This window comes from Anomalospiza imberbis, chromosome 6, assembly GCF_031753505.1.
Source record: "Anomalospiza imberbis isolate Cuckoo-Finch-1a 21T00152 chromosome 6, ASM3175350v1, whole genome shotgun sequence".
Lineage (NCBI taxonomy): Eukaryota > Metazoa > Chordata > Aves > Passeriformes > Viduidae > Anomalospiza > Anomalospiza imberbis.
Window position 1 is genome coordinate 57,298,405 of NC_089686.1, and position 16,994 is coordinate 57,315,398.

Sequence of the window (16,994 nt, forward strand, 5' to 3'; positions counted from 1 at the left end):
TTCGTGTCCATTCCCTGTCATTATATTTAGGTTCTAATGGTTCAAGAGCACACAGAAATTTTATAAAAATGGGGCTCAGATTAATGGCTGCAGATGTACCCAGTTTTCTTCACCCACAGCCAAAGATGACATGGACTCCAGAAGGGATGCATGATATTTTTCTGAATCAGTCTGTCAAAGCAGCATAAGAGCTTTGCTATCTAATGATGTGTATTGACTTTGCTATCTAATCATGTTGATGTGACTGAACCAGCCTTCACTAAAGACATTGGAGAATAACTGCAGCAGCTCCTATCTTCTCCAGGGAACTCCGGGTAAATTTCTGAAGCTCAGAAATTTACCTGGAATTCCCTGTATCCTGTCTTTTTATGGCCCATTTTCCACAAGCAGTGCCACGATGCTCATTTCTTTTGCAGCAGAGCAATTTCTCGTGATTTACTTGCTTTTCTTTGAGTGTGGCTGGTAGCTGAAGTAGTCAAATTCCATTCAAGACTGAGGAGAAGTGACTTTGCCTCAGTTTCCTGTCTTGTTAAAGATATAACCAATGTTTAAAGACTTAGGAAGTTGTGTTTCTTGAAAGACCAGTTCCTTTAAATTCTTGCATACATATTTAATTTCTGAGTGCCTAGTGTCAGTTAAGTCCTGAAAACACGGTGAAGACACATTATTTCCAGAACCATCTTTTGCAAGACTAGAAAGGATCTGATCTTGTCTCAAACTGTACTCCTGGTTCCTAGAAATACTCTTGCTAGGAGATAAGGAATATGATGTAACCATGGATCTCCCCTGGGTATTCTGGATTGAATGAAATCCTCCTTCTCTAACAGGAGAGTGGTCGTAGAATAAAAATTCCAGATGGGCTAATCATAACACAAACATTTACTGAGGTTTCAAGCTGGGACATCTGGGAGAACAACTGCGGAGCAAAATGCTAAAGAGAAAAGGTGCATTCATCCTAACTGGGACAACTTTTACCCCGGAGTGGCCGGGGAAGTGCTGTCTTCATTTGGCCAGCAATAATTAACGGCAGGAATTCCCAGCCAGCCCACCCTTGGACTTGAAGGTGAGCTCATGAAGGTACTCACTGGGGGTGAAGAGAGGTCTCCTGGGGAGCCTTATCCCTGGAGAAGGGCACTGTGGAAATATCTGGTGCTTGGGCGAGGCTTTATAGTGACATTCCTTGTTTGTCTTCCTTAATGTTCAAATTTATCACGTGGGGAATCGAGCCGACCTTGAGTTTGCTCTATGTGCCATCTACAGGTAGGGGGGAGAGAGAGAGGCTTCTCCTCCTGCTGAAGCCATCCTCATGCTTTGTGTTTAATGTAAACAGTGTGTTTAGAAATGTATTGTCTGTGGCAGACCTGACATCACAACCAAATTCTTTAAAATAAAATGTTTAGGGGGAATCGTGTGTCAGCTGCCTAGCGCTGAAATGTATGGAATGGAATTAAGCAAACCTTTTCTTAATTAAAAAAATGAAAACGGATTCTGAACTTTATCTAAGGGTCACTTTGGGATGATTTTTAGACAGAAAAAATCTTGGCTTTCTGGCAGGACAGCTGTGAGGGAGTGTTCTATTCATTAGAACACAATTTGTCCAAGAAAATACGTTCCAAGTCCTAATCAATTTAGATGAAAACTTGCTGGACAGGGTTCAAGCAGGCCAGTTATGAGTCTTATAAAGCCAAACCCACATGTCTCAGTGGGCAGGAGGCAAGATAATCTTAGCTTACAATGGAATGTTTAAATGTATACAGCTAAGACACTGACATAGGCACAAGGGTTGATTCTTTTGTGATGGGTTTTTTTTTAACCCATCACAAAGATGGGTTAGAATTTTTAAGAATAATTGGAATTTTTAAAGAGATGGAATATCCCTTTAAGATATAATCACTCATGCTGAATGGACTGTGGTCATATCCATCCTTTTTTGAGCATCTATAGAAAGATTTTTGGAAAAGATCAGCTTCCAAAGCACTGGGAATGGAGGTGTGCCTCTGAATAAAGGTCCTTGGCATCACAGGCTCCTGTGGAGTTTTATAATTCCCAGCTGTATGAGGATGATTTTTTTTTTTAATGAGCTGCTTCAGCAGTGGAAATGGAGCAGTTTGGAGAAGCTGTTGCACAGTGAGCCCCTGGGAAGGTGACAGCATGCACAGCATTGTTCTGCTGTTAAATGCAGACTCTTTATGATGACACATCACTACTGAGCACAGAAAACCACAGCTCAACACACCCCCAGCCCTCCTGGGGTTAATGGTGACTATTTTAGGGTTTGCTTTTCTGTCATTCAGTTAATTTCTCCATTATTGCAGCTGGTAGCTTTAAAACAATGTATTTGCAGATCCTTGCAAATTCCCATAGGGATGAGATATATAACCTGAGCAGTCTTTAGCCTGGGGAATATTTCATTTCTTAATCTGAAATGGTTTTCCAATTTGCAGAGTCTTAGCTAAGGTTAATCTCCATCACAAACATGAATCAAGGGTGCCTTTCACAGTAACTTTCAATGCCTGGTAGAAAGCCACAGCAAGAAGTTGTTCTCTGAAGTGCCAGTTCACATTCACCTCTTCACTAGTGGATCCTCTGCTCTCCTGCATCCGTCGCTGGGAAGGGACAAACACAACATTTCTCTTCTCTCCCGACTCTCTTCTGGCACTGGAAGGCCTTCACTGACTTCAGGGGGGAAAAAATTCTTTCTAGCTGTACGTGGCCCTGTTTACACCACAGGGCAGCCCCTCAATCCCAAACTTGTTACTCACCAGCCTTCTCCTATCCAAGGACTGAGACCTGAGCCAGGAGCTGTCTTTTCTCATCACGACTCCTGTAATTTCAGGGGGCAGTGAAACACCTATTCTGCCAGTCCTCCTCCTGCTCCTTTGTCCAACACCACCACCCTGCACCTGCATCCCCCCCTCAGAGAGGGATTTACCAGCATGGCTGGGGCTGGATGTGAAGGAGAAGGCTCATACAGTGTTGTTAAGCAACTTGTGGTTAAAGTCACAAACTCTGGAGACTTCTTGACTACTGTAAACGCCAGCGGCTCGTTGTCCCACAGCCTCTTCCTTCCTTCACGCCCCGCTCTGCCAAGTCAGCCACCTGAGACTCTGCTTATTGCTCTTGTTTTCCCTGGCTCTTCTCACTTGTTTACTTAAAAATCTCTTTCCCTCCCCTTCCCTTCATTTGAATTTCTTGCAGGAGGGTCTTGTAAGGACACCTACTTTAATCAGAATTTCCTGTGTATTAATAGGCAGCTTTTTTTTGAGTTTTACATGCTTTGAAATAAAAATGTGATCATTTCTTCATCACCCCTTCCCCGAGCTCTGCTTTCAACGAACCCTCTTCTTATGGAAAGTCGTGGTTTTAAAGGCCCAGTTTAAAAGGCAGACTCTGTCCCACAGAGAAGGAGGAGGAGGGGTACTTTGGATGCAGCAGGACAGCCTGTCACCCAAGGGAAAACAGCCGACATGCTGCTGAGGCTGGCTGCATACTTTTGTTTCAAAATTCACTCCAGACTCAAACCACCTGTGAGTGAGTCTGGCTGGCTGATTTAGTAGGGCCTAGTGCAGGGTGTCCTGTCAAAAGCCACGCTTATTTTCACAAAGGCAAATGAATCAGGTTTTATGTGGCAGGGTGACAGGCTCATTAAAGCTTTGTAAAACAAACTGTAAGCGAGAGGTGCAACATTTCCCTCTCCAAACCCGGAGAATAGACAGGCGTCCTATGGAAAAGTGAGTCATAATCTCTGTGGTACATTCTGTTCATTCTGTTATAATAAACACGAGTGTTTGTTTGCTGAGTCCATCAGCATGCAGACCTAAACTTGATTAGGAGGACGAGCTCCTCGGCCGCTGCCGGCCTCGCGTGTGCACTGCTGTTTGCTCGCTTTGTTGTATAACTGCACCAGTCATGTCAGCCTGCCATTCCAAGAGGAAATAACAGCACTTCCCTCATTTCTTTCAAATCCATCCCAAATTTCTATAAAAGACATCAAAGCAATTACTCTGATGCTTCCCGTGCTTTCCAAATGACTCATCTTCTAAAGAAACTGCTGGAAAATAAGGCGCAACCAAGGTTCCTTAATTCCAGGGTTTGAGACTTTTAAGAATCTCGTGGAAACAAGTCAAAATAAGAAGCCACAAACCCACCTTCTCATAAAACCCTTCTGCATGTTTTATATATTTCTCTGCTACCAGTTGGAGTTGGTTTTACGAGCTACACAGCCAGGAGATAAAGCAGGTTGTGAGTCCAGCTCCATGACTGCAGAAGGTGAATTAGCTGGCCAAATGCGTTCATTGCTGCCGCTGTTGGAAGATGACTTTTAAATAGGATGATGCTTGGCTGCATCTAGAGCTAGTAGTGAAATAAGGGATTGTCTGCTGGAAATAAGGGGACTTCTGGGAAGGAATTTTCCGAGCAGCATGAGTAGCATTTTGGAAATCCGACTCTTGCCCTGTTATAAGAACGGGCAAGGTGTCCAAAATTTTAAATGCTCACTGCATTTCTAAGAAATGTAGATGGGGCAGGAGGGATGGCTTCTGACTTCAATGGGAAGAGAGTTGGAGATTGGACATGGGTTAGAAACTTGTTGGGCTATAGCTTGAAGCATTTCAGCTATTTCCATGGAATCACTTGCTGATTACAATTGCTTGTCTAATGCAGGGCTCCAGGAAGTGAGGCTACTGTCCTGAGAAATCTGAAAGGAAGGGCTGAGGACAATGAACATCCCCTGCGTGGCTATGGCAGGTAGGCATTCCCAGCTTCTGGGGTGCATGAAGGCACCCTTAAGAGTGCTCATTGTGCTGACTTTTTTCTTCCACCTTTATCCACATGTGGAATGAACAGTGGCATTGCCATTGCAGTCTCTCTCATGCAAGCAGACCACACACCAAAAACCTTTGGGATACCAAACCATGTTAAGACTGCAGGTAAAATGGCTACTTCACTCCTCAACCTGAACCTACCAGGTACACTCATGTTGGAAGTAAAAACTCTTTTGCCTTTTTCCTCTGGCAAATATCTGGTGATGCTCTTTGGGGTGTTTTCTGCCCTGATAATTTTTTTTTTTTTAATTTCTCTGCAAGTTATCCATTCACTGAAATCCATTCATCCTTTCCCTCAAAGTCTACTCGTGCCATTGTTGAGGTGGGGAAGTGCTTCAAAGGCATGTGAGATGCTCTCAGCATGCACAAGCCTGCTCCAGGAGCCAGTCCAACTCCAGGTTCCCAGAAAGAACCAGAGAGTCTCCCATCCCAGAGGGAAGCAGCATCCAAAGGCTCTCCTCACCCACTGCAGTGTCCCAGCTTCTCTCCATGAGTCACGTATCACAGGAGGGCTTATCTTGACCATAAGTGGGATGTTTAATAAACCTGAGGTTTTTAATCTTTAGATGTTCACAGCTGTTCACAAAAAAATAAAATACACAGTCCAACATGAGCAGCAACACGCTGGGAGAAAAAATATATAGCATTGTACTTGATCAGGGGTCAGGATATCTCCATGGGTTCTCTGGCAGGAATGAGTGGTTGGCATCATATTTTTCTAGGTAAAATACAAGCAGTTTACCCAGTAATAGAGCCTATTGAGTCTAGAGCAGCCTGATTTTTTGTAACACCCCCTGCATGTCCATGCCTGTGTTGCAGGTAGAAACACCACATTTAAGAAGTGAGCAATGACTTAAAGATCTTCACAACCTAAACTATTCTCTGATTCTGAGATCACTGAGTTGAACTGACTTGATTTCTGCTTGAAAGCTGAGAACTGCTTTTATCCCTATCAGTGACTGTCTTCTTTCCGTTGTGGAAATTGTCACCCTGTGACCACACCATTGAAGGGATTATTTAAATTCTTTTTTTAACCTGCTGGTTATAGTTTTTAAACAGTATTTTTTAATATTTTGTGTGTGTGTGTGCTTAGACAAAAGCAGGGGCTGTTGGAAGCTGCAGGTCTTTGCTCTGCTGGCTCCTGGTGAGGCATGGATGTATAAAGCTGTTTGGTATGTGCTGCTGCAAGAAATACATGTGCAAGCACGATGAGGTATCTGGGTGCAGAAGCATCTCCCAGGCAGCTCTAATGTTTGCTTTGCTGCCAGTATTGTTCCACTGAAACAGCTTGCAGTTGCTTTCTACCTCAGCTTGTTTATCTGTAAAATGGAAATGGGGAACTTCCTAGAGAACCCAGAGCCGTATTTTTAATTATTCATAGCTTTTGCATACCCTTGAGGCGAGTATAAGCTGTAAATCTCTGAAGCTGCATACCAGCATTTCTGTGGTTTGAGCATCAGGGGAGCCCCTTTTCCACAGACACTGCCGTATTCTCCCGGCTGTGTGTTTCATGGCAAGCCTGTGTTCAGCCCTTGGCATGCAGACTCCTGGGACCCCGACCCCTTTCTGTGTGCAGAGCCAGGTGTTTTCCTGCAGAGCCTGTCCTGCTGGGGGCTGGGGGCTGGAGCTGGGAAGGTGCCTGTGGTGTGCGCTGTGCATTTGAGGCGCGGAAAGCGGCGTGTGGCACACCTGGGCTCCACAATCTGGGGGGCACGGGGCAGTGGCCCCCTCCCAGCACCAGCATGGCCCTTCCCCAAGCCCCAGCCACACTCTGCTCCCAGGGCCAAGCCCTGCTGGGGCTGTGGGCACACACAGTGCATCCCAAACAGGATGGAAGGTTGCTCAGGTCACCCTGTGCCTCTTGGTAAGCGGCCCCGTGCTTTACCATCAGCTCCCTGGAGGCTGTGACATTTGAGCTTACACTGGCTGCCCGAGCACAGGGAGGTCAAACAAATTGAATTTCTCTTCTAATTAGCTGTCTATGGCTTTGATCCCTGTCCACTGGAAAACTTGTGTGTTTTAGCTGGAAGAAGGCACGCCACGTTCCAGCCCCCTCCCGCAGCCAGGGAAGCGGTGATGCCCCGGCAAACGCGTGCGCTCGGAGCGGCGCTCAGCTGGAGAGCCACCACTGGAGCCTGGCCTCTGTGGAGAAGGATCCCAGCTTCCCTGGGCCTCCCTCTTACAGAAGTTCATTCCTTCCTATTGTCTTTGCAAGTTCCAACAGAATGGTAAGCTGCAGTAAAGAGAGGGGATATGTTCAATTTAAGCGGCGAGATTACGATGTTCCGAATGAAGCCGTATTTATTAATAATTACCTCTCTGCCATGACTTTAAATTCAAGCAGCTGGACAGCCTCTGCTCTTTATTAATTTCCTTGGATCCTTGGCACAAAGCCCTCAATTCCTGTGATGTAATGGTATAAAAAGTTGGCTCCTGACTGAGCTCCCACCCACAAGTTCTAAATTTGGAGCATGGCAAATTTCTGCAGATTCCAGAGACAGGCTATGCTCAAGACGTGCCGATGCCTTCAGTCCCATCCTATTGCACCAAACAACAGGGCTGTGTGCTTTTTATAACGGGGATCATAAATATGACTCAGATGCACATGTTGTCTATGTAAGCACTTGGGGTTGGCTATCACTTTATGGCACTGGGAAGAAGCCAAGCCAAATAAAAATTGTTTTGAGTAAATATTACATTTCTAGAGCATGAATAAGTTTTCTGTGCAGCCAGCGTGTCACTAATGGGAATAAAGAAGACGGGGTGGGGGGAAAGCAGTAACTAAATCACCCCTCTAAACACAGACAGTCTGCAGCAAGACCTGTTGTTTGGACTCGTCTGGGGTGTGATAGCCCAGATAATTCAGAGCAGGTCTCAGCAAGGCCACGAGAGATGGAAATAAAAATAGCTGTATAGCTCAGCGCCGTCCTGCTGCGCGGCTCTCTTTTGGGTGGGATCTCCAGGAGTGGTATGTAAAACAGGCAAGCAGAGAACCCAGTGTCCTCCTCTCCCCTGCTCCCAAATGTGCAGAGGCTCAAGCATGTGGATTGCTCCATGGAGATCAGTGTTGCTACTCACATGCTCAGCACTAAGCGTGTGCACATGTCTGTCCAGGATCCGGGCCAGAAGGAAGGATGAGTTTTTCATCCTGCAGTTTTGGGACCCCGGGGGATGTCTGCACTGCAGAACAGGGGGAAGCAGAAAATGAGCCCACGTGCAGCTCTGCATCCAGAAGGAAGCAGCTCCTTGGCAGCTCTGTGGGGCAGGGATGTGCCATCCCACCACCGGCACAGGGCTGGTTCCTCACAGCTGCTGGCTCTGCTCCAGCTCCTCCAGCAAGCTGATAAGTCTCAGCATCCCCCAAAATCCCAAAGACTCCTGCCCTTGAGCAGACAGGGAACCGCTTATGAAGTGCTTCATGTACCTGAAATGCAAAGAGACTTTAAAAAAACAAAGCTCTTTCTGCGAGAACTTTTCAGGAAACATTCCCTGATAAAAGGAATCCTCAAGTCTTTAAAACACAATAGCCAGAGAGATATAACAAGTGAGAGTCTAGCTTTGAAAATCATTAATGCCTTTCCAATTTTCCTGATGGGCATGTGCGTTCCTTCCTGTTGCACCTGTGAGCTTCTACATGTCAGATAAGTGCTTTCCTGAACTCTGCTGTCTTCCCCTTTTTTATAGGCTTCTTTCAGACAGCAGGCAGAAAACCTGGCTTCAAAAGAGGAGCTCAGACAGGAAGCAGCAATGTTCCAGGAGGATTTCTGAGTCAAGCAGGAGAGCAACTGGCTTCTTGAAGTGTGAAATTCAAAGATCCCTAAAACCACTGGCTGCACAGATGGAGCAGGTGAGCAGGGAGGCGTTGAGAGCCCTCGACATTCCCATGTCCCAGCCGTCCCTATCAGAAGCTTTTGAAGAGCTTTTCTGTGCAGTGGGCTGGACTGGGGCTTGCAGACAGAATGTTTGGAGGGCTGTGAGCCCTGCAATAACCACAGCAGCCTTGACGTCAGCAGACCTGTACCTCCAGGGATTAGTGCTGAGAAATCAGGGCCGGTTTGCCCAGCTAAGGCGGTTTTGACTGTTTGAAGGATCTGGGTGATAAGTCTTTTTTCCATGCCTTGAATGCTGCCACTGGTCATTTTCTGCCAGAAGAGCAGCCCAAACAGTGTACATGGGGCTGGCTCCCTCCCCTTTGCAATGCCTTTTACAATTTGGAGAAACTTTTGTAACACAAGAAAGTGTTTTCACATATTAGAGCTTCTAAATTGTTAGAACAGTTGGAAAATCCTAATTGCCTTTAAAAGTCAAGGGAAAAAAAACAGCAGAGAAAATATTTTGGATTGCAGAATTAACAAAACTGGGAGCTGAAGTTCAGTTTCCTGGACCAAAAATTTATTCAGGGAGTCCTGTCATACTTGTTACTTTAAAACAAATACTTGAACCTTCAACAAGGGATTTGCACCTACCCCCAAACTTGCTCTGAGATGCAGAGCTTAAGCTTTGAAAACTCTCCAGAGATGCATTGTTGGGGTTGGTCATGTTTAGATTTACCCCAGCGTGTTGTCAGGGCTCCACATGCACAGAGGAGGGGAAAACCTACCTGGAATTGATTCAGCATCTTCAATGAGAGATGACAAAAGAGGGCTTGGCTGGAGTGCTGTCCTAATTTCCATGAAACTTTGGGGGTAGATGAGTGGTGATTTAACTCCAGTTAATTAGAGGCTAAAGGCTGCTTCAGTTTGTGGTTGTTACCCAAGAGCTCCAAGGAGGTTTTCTGGCTGCCAGGGATCAGGAATAAAGGTGGAGGAGCTGGAGGTGACACTGCAAAGGGCTGGCAAGGGCTGGTGCCACAGAGCTCTGGTAGAAGTTGGGCTTTCGGGGCCTCACTCAGCAATCTCTGATTTGCACCTGGTGAACACAGGTTCAGAGTATCACTTAAAGAACCCTCCTTTCGGGGACAGTTTACTACTTTGCAGATGTCCATGTGCTTTTGTAGTGGGTAAAGATCACCCATCTTTCATCAATGCCCAGCAGAGGCACAAGGAGGTTAAGGGACCTGACGAAGGTGATAGCAAGTCAAATTGTTTGGAATTTTGTAGCTCTGAAAGATCATCTTTCTAAAACAGAAAACCCTCTCAGGAGTAGTAGGTTTTCATTAAAACAACAGTCCAAACCTGTCGATCTTGATCTATCAGGAAAAAGAGGAATGTAGAAAATGTGAGAGTTAGCTTAGCCTCCCTTAAACTAAACCACCAGGTTCACGTTCCTATGGAGAAACAAATACCCTGCAGGCATAGTGGTGTCTTTGATTTATTTTTGGAAGTTGAAAACTCCCCCTCTTTGGTGTCTGAGCTAAGAAAAAAACAAGGATTTTTTGAGCCAACAAAAGGTTTCTGGAGGAAAAAAAAAAAACCCAGTCCCACTTCTCAAGGGCTTATGACACGAGCAGTTGAGCTAAGGTAATCCAGCTTAGCCTCCCCTACATTTCAAAATTGGGTTAAAGTTCCCAAGTCATTGAGGGAAAATGTTACTCAACAGAGTAATGACTCTCTAATTGGCGTGTCAGGCCTTGGCAGCGGCGGGTGCAGCCGCTGGTTTCAGTCCCCCGAGCAGCTCAGGGTGAGCGGCGTGTCCCCAGGAGGGAGGGGGCATCGCGGCTGCCCACCCTGGGGTGAATGCCCGAGCTGTGGTGCCACATCAGATGATGTGGGCATCATCTGCCCGGCCCTCTCCCTCCTGCCTCTGGAGGCCAGCGCAGCCCCAGGCAGAGGTTTCGGCCGCTGCTGGGTGTGGGTTTGTGGCGAGGCAGCAGCGGTGTGGTGCTGCACGTACACGAGTGACGCGGCTCGGAGCGTGGGACCGGCCCCGCGGTGGAACCCCCGCGCGGTGCCGCATCCCCGGGCGGGATCCGCACATGTGATTCATCAGGAGCCGGCCGAGCAGGGCCGCGCTCCCCGGGCGCTCCGGGGCCGTGCGGCGGTGTCCGGCTGCCATCTGCTGTCCGGCGCCCGGGGGGGCCCGCTCACCCCCGCGCATACCACGCGATTATCCCGCGCATACGCCGCGAAAACCCCGCGCATACCACGCGAAAACCCCGCGAAAACCACGCTCAAACCCCGCGAAAATCCCGCGCATACCACGCTCATCCCCCGCGCATCCCCCGCCACCACGGCCGGCGGCAGCGCGGCCTGAGTGCCATCCCCTGGGCTGCGGCCAAGCCGGGAGCAAATGCTGCCCAGACTCTCAGGGCCCCCGCCACGCTATCTCCCGCATTCCTGCGGCAGATCTGCTATTCCTTATTGTTCTCCCCGTCTCCGGGGACGCTGCTGCCGCTGCCTGCCCGGCGTGCCGGGGCAGGAGCTGGCGGAGCCCTGGGCTGCGGACCCACGACCCGCCGGGGGCTTTGGAAAAATCGTGTCAGTCTTCTCACCCCGCCTCGGCACGTAGGGACTTGGGGCTCCAATACCCCGCGAAAACTCCCGCGAAAACCCCCGCGAAAACCCCCGCGAATACCACGCGAAATCCCCGCGCATAACACGCGCATACCGCGCGAAAACCCCGCGAAAACTCCGCGAAAACCCCGCGCATACCACGCGAAAACCACGTGCATACCCCCGAGCATACCGCGCGAATAACGCGTGAATACCACGTGCATACCCCGCGAATACCGCGCGAAAACTACGCGAAAACTACGCGAAAACTACGCGAATATTACGTGAATACTACGCGAATATTACGCGAATATTACGCGAATATTACGCGAAAACTACGCGAATATTACGCGAATACTACGCGAATATTACGCGAAAACTACGCGAATACTACGCGAATATTACGCGAAAACTACGCGAATATTACGCGAAAACTACGCGAATATTACGCGAATATTACGCGAAAACTACGCGAATATTACGCGAAAACTACGTGAATACTACGCGAATATTGCGCGAATATTACGCGAATATTACGCGAAAACTACGCGAATACTACGCGAAAACCACGTGCATACTCCGCGAGAACCCCGCGCATACCACGCGAAAACCACGCTCAAACCCCGCGCATACCACGCTCATCCCCCGCGCATCCCCCGCCACCACGGCCGGCGGCAGCGCGGCCTGAGTGCCATCCCCTGGGCTGCGGCCAAGCCGGGAGCAAATGCTGCCCAGACTCTCAGGGCCCCCGCCACGCTATCTCCCGCATTCCTGCGGCAGATCTGCTATTCCTTATTGTTCTCCCCGTCTCCGGGGACGCTGCTGCCGCTGCCTGCCCGGCGTGCCGGGGCAGGAGCTGGCGGAGCCCTGGGCTGCGGACCCACGATCCGCCGGGGGCTTTGGAAAAATCGTGTCAGTCTTCTCACCCCGCCTCGGCACGTAGGGACTTGGGGCTCCAATACCCCGAGAAAACCCCGCGAAAACTCCGCGAAAACCCCGCGCATAGCACGCGAAAACCCCGCGAATACCGCGCGAAAACCACGTGCATACCCCCGCGAATACCGCGCGAATAACGCGTGAATACCGCGTGAATACCACGTGCATACCCCGCGAATACCGCGCGAAAACTACGCGAATATTACGCGAATATTACGCGAAAACTACGCGAATATTACGTGAATACTACGCGAATATTACGTGAATATTACGTGAATACTACGCGAATATTACGTGAATATTACGTGAAAACTACGCGAATATTACGTGAATACTACGCGAATATTACGCGAAAACTACGCGAATATTACGCGAATATTACGCGAAAACTACGCGAATACTACGCGAAAACTACGTGAATACTACGCGAAAACTACGTGAATACTACGCGAATATTACGCGAATATTGCGCGAATATTACGCGAATATTACGCGAATATTACGCGAATATTACGCGAAAACTACGCGAATACTACGCGAGAACCCCGCGCATACCACGCGAAAACCACGCTCAAACCCCGCGCATACCACGCTCATCCCCCGCGCATCCCCCGCCCCCACGGCCGGCGGCAGCGCGGCCTGAGTGCCATCCCCTGGGCTGCGGCCAAGCCGGGAGCAAATGCTGCCCAGACTCTCAGGGCCCCCGCCACGCTATCTCCCGCATTCCTGCGGCAGATCTGCTATTCCTTATTGTTCTCCCCGTCTCCGGGGACGCTGCTGCCGCTGCCTGCCCGGCGTGCCGGGGCAGGAGCTGGCGGAGCCCTGGGCTGCGGACCCACGACCCGCCGGGGGCTTTGGAAAAATCGTGTCAGTCTTCTCACCCCGCCTCGGCACGTAGGGACTTGGGGCTCCAATACCCCGAGAAAACCCCGCGAAAACTCCGCGAAAACCCCGCGCATAGCACGCGAAATCCCCGCGCATAACACGCGCATACCGCGCGAAAACCCCGCGAAAACTCCGCGAAAACCCCGCGAAAACCCCGCGAATACCACGCGAAAACCCCGCGAATACCGCGCGAAAACCACGTGCATACCCCCGCGCATAGCACGCGAATATCGCGTGAATACCGCGTGAATACCACGTGCATACCCCGCGAATACCGCGCGAAAACTACGCGAATATTACGCGAATATTACGTGAATACTACGCGAATACTACGCGAATATTGCGCGAATATTACGCGAAAACTACGCGAATATTGCGCGAATATTACGCGAAAACTACGCGAATATTGCGCGAATATTACGCGAAAACTACGCGAATACTACGTGAATATTACGCGAATATTACGCGAAAACTACGTGAATACTACGCGAATATTGCGCGAATATTACGCGAATATTACGCGAAAACTACGTGAATACTACGCGAATATTGCGCGAATATTACGCGAATACTACGCGAATATTGCGCGAATATTACGCGAAAACTACGTGAATACTACGTGAATATTACGCGAATATTACGCGAAAACTACGCGAAAACTACGTGAATACTACGCGAATATTGCGCGAATATTACGCGAAAACTACGCGAATACTACGCGAATACTACGCGAAAACCACGTGCATACTCCGCGAGAACCCCGCGCATACCACGCGAAAACCACGCTCAAACCCCGCGCATACCACGCTCAAACCCCGCGCATCCCCCGCCCCCACGGCCGGCGGCAGCGCGGCCTGAGTGCCATCCCCTGGGCTGCGGCCAAGCCGGGAGCAAATGCTGCCCAGACTCTCAGGGCCCCGCCACGCTATCTCCCGCATTCCTGCGGCAGATCTGCTATTCCTTATTGTTCTCCCCGTCTCCGGGGACGCTGCTGCCGCTGCCTGCCCGGCGTGCCGGGGCAGGAGCTGGCGGAGCCCTGGGCTGCGGGTCCCACGATCCGCCGGGGGCTTTGGAAAAATCGTGTCAGTCTTCTCACCCTGCCTCGGCACGTAGGGACTTGGGGCTCCAATACCCCGCGAAAACCCCGCGAAAACTCCGCGAAAACCCCGCGCATACCACGCGAAAAACCCCGCGAATACCACGCGAAAACCACGTGCATACCCCCGCGAATACCGCGCGAATAACGCGTGAATACCGCGTGAATACCACGTGCATACCCCGCGAATACCGCGCGAAAACTACGCGAATATTACGCGAATACTACGCGAATACTACGCGAATATTACGCGAAAACTACGCGAATACTACGCGAATATTGCGCGAATATTACGCGAATATTACGCGAAAACTACGTGAATACTACGCGAATATTGCGCGAATATTACGCGAATACTACGCGAATATTGCGCGAATATTACGCGAAAACTACGTGAATACTACGTGAATATTACGCGAATATTACGCGAAAACTACGCGAAAACTACGTGAATACTACGCGAATATTGCGCGAATATTACGCGAAAACTACGCGAATACTACGCGAAAACCACGTGCATACTCCGCGAGAACCCCGCGCATACCACGCGAAAACCACGCTCAAACCCCGCGCATACCACGCTCATCCCCCGCGCATCCCCCGCCACCACGGCCGGCGGCAGCGCGGCCTGAGTGCCATCCCCTGGGCTGCGGCCAAGCCGGGAGCAAATGCTGCCCAGACTCTCAGGGCCCCCGCCACGCTATCTCCCGCATTCCTGCGGCAGATCTGCTATTCCTTATTGTTCTCCCCGTCTCCGGGGACGCTGCTGCCGCTGCCTGCCCGGCGTGCCGGGGCAGGAGCTGGCGGAGCCCTGGGCTGCGGACCCACGATCTGCCGGGGGCTTTGGAAAAATCGTGTCAGTCTTCTCACCCTGCCTCGGCACGTAGGGACTTGGGGCTCCAATACCCCGAGAAAACCCCGCGAAAACTCCGCGAAAACCCCGCGAAAACCCCCGCGAATACCACGCGAAATCCCCGCGCATAACACGCGCATACCACGCGAAAACCGAAAACCACGTGCATACCCCCGCGAATACCGCGCGAATAACGCGTGAATACCGCGTGAATACCACGTGCATACCCCGCGAATACCGCGCGAAAACTACGCGAATATTACGCGAATACTACGCGAATACTACGCGAATATTACGCGAATATTACGCGAAAACTACGCGAATACTACGCGAATATTGCGCGAATATTACGCGAATACTACGCGAAAACTACGTGAATACTACGCGAATATTACGCGAATACTACGCGAATATTGCGCGAATATTACGCGAATACTACGCGAATATTGCGCGAATATTACGCGAATATTGCGCGAATATTACGCGAATATTACGCGAAAACTACGCGAATATTGCGCGAATATTACGCGAAAACTACGCGAATACTACGTGAATATTACGCGAAAACTACGTGAATACTACGCTAATATTGCGCGAATATTACGCGAAAACTACGTGAATACTACGCTAATATTGCGCGAATATTACGCGAATATTACGCGAATATTACGCGAAAACTACGCGAAAACTACGCGAAAACCACGTGCATACTCCGCGAGAACCCCGCGCATACCCCGCGCATACCACGCGAAAACCCCGCGCATACCACGCTCATCCCCCGCGCATCCCCCGCCCCCACGGCCGGCGGCAGCGCGGCCTGAGTGCCATCCCCTGGGCTGCGGCCAAGCCGGGAGCAAATGCTGCCCAGACTCTCAGGGCCCCGCCACGCTATCTCCCGCATTCCTGCGGCAGATCTGCTATTCCTTATTGTTCTCCCCGTCTCCGGGGACGCTGCTGCCGCTGCCTGCCCGGCGTGCCGGGGCAGGAGCTGGCGGAGCCCTGGGCTGCGGACCCACGACCCGCCGGGGGCTTTGGAAAAATCGTGTCAGTCTTCTCACCCCGCCTCGGCACGTAGGGACTTGGGGCGCCAATACCCCGCGAAAACTCCGCGAAAACCCCCGCGAAAACTCCGCGAATACCGCGAGAAAACCACGTGCATACCCCCGCGCATACCACGCGAATAACGCGTGAATACCACGTGCATACCCCGCGAATACCGCGCGAAAACTACGTGAATATTACGCGAAAACTACGCGAATATTACGCGAAAACTACGCGAATACTACGCGAATATTGCGCGAATATTACGCGAAAACTACGCGAATATTGCGCGAATATTACGCGAATATAACGCGAATATTGCGCGAAAACTACGCGAATATTGCGCGAATATTACGCGAATATTACGCGAAAACTACGCGAATACTACGCGAATATTACGCGAAAACTACGTGAATACTACGCGAAAACTACGTGAATACTACGCGAATATTACGCGAATATTGCGCGAATATTACGCGAAAACTACGCGAATACTACGCGAAAACCACGTGCATACTCCGCGAAAACCCCGCGCATACCACGCGAAAACCACGCGAAAACCCCGCGCATACCACGCTCATCCCCCGCGCATCCCCCGCCCCCACGGCCGGCGGCAGCGCGGCCTGAGTGCCATCCCCTGGGCTGCGGCCAAGCCGGGAGCAAATGCTGCCCAGACTCTCAGGGCCCCCGCCACGCTATCTCCCGCATTCCTGCGGCAGATCTGCTATTCCTTATTGTTCTCCCCGTCTCCGGGGACGCTGCTGCCGCTGCCTGCCCGGCGTGCCGGGGCAGGAGCTGGCGGAGCCCTGGGCTGCGGACCCACGACCCGCCGGGGGCTTTGGAAAAATCGTGTCAGTCTTCTCACCCTGCCTCGGCACGTAGGGACTTGGGGCTCCAATACCCCGCGAAAACCCCCCGCGAAAACCCCC

General features: G+C 50.4%; 1 long non-coding RNA gene across 3 annotated transcripts in view; it reads left to right on the forward strand.

Annotated features, from left to right (window-relative positions):
• The window catches only part of LOC137476389 (uncharacterized), a 40,884-nt gene that overhangs the window by 16,308 nt on the left and 7,582 nt on the right, over window positions 1-16,994 (forward strand). The window contains exons 1-3 of one of the 3 annotated variants that reach the window (XR_011000345.1): window positions 371-4,473; window positions 4,663-7,051; window positions 8,508-8,670. This is a non-coding gene — a long non-coding RNA (uncharacterized lncRNA). Of the gene's footprint in view, window positions 1-370; window positions 4,474-4,662; window positions 7,052-8,507; window positions 8,671-16,994 lie in introns of those variants that run through there. The other 2 variants (XR_011000346.1, XR_011000344.1) reach the window with 2 other exon arrangements.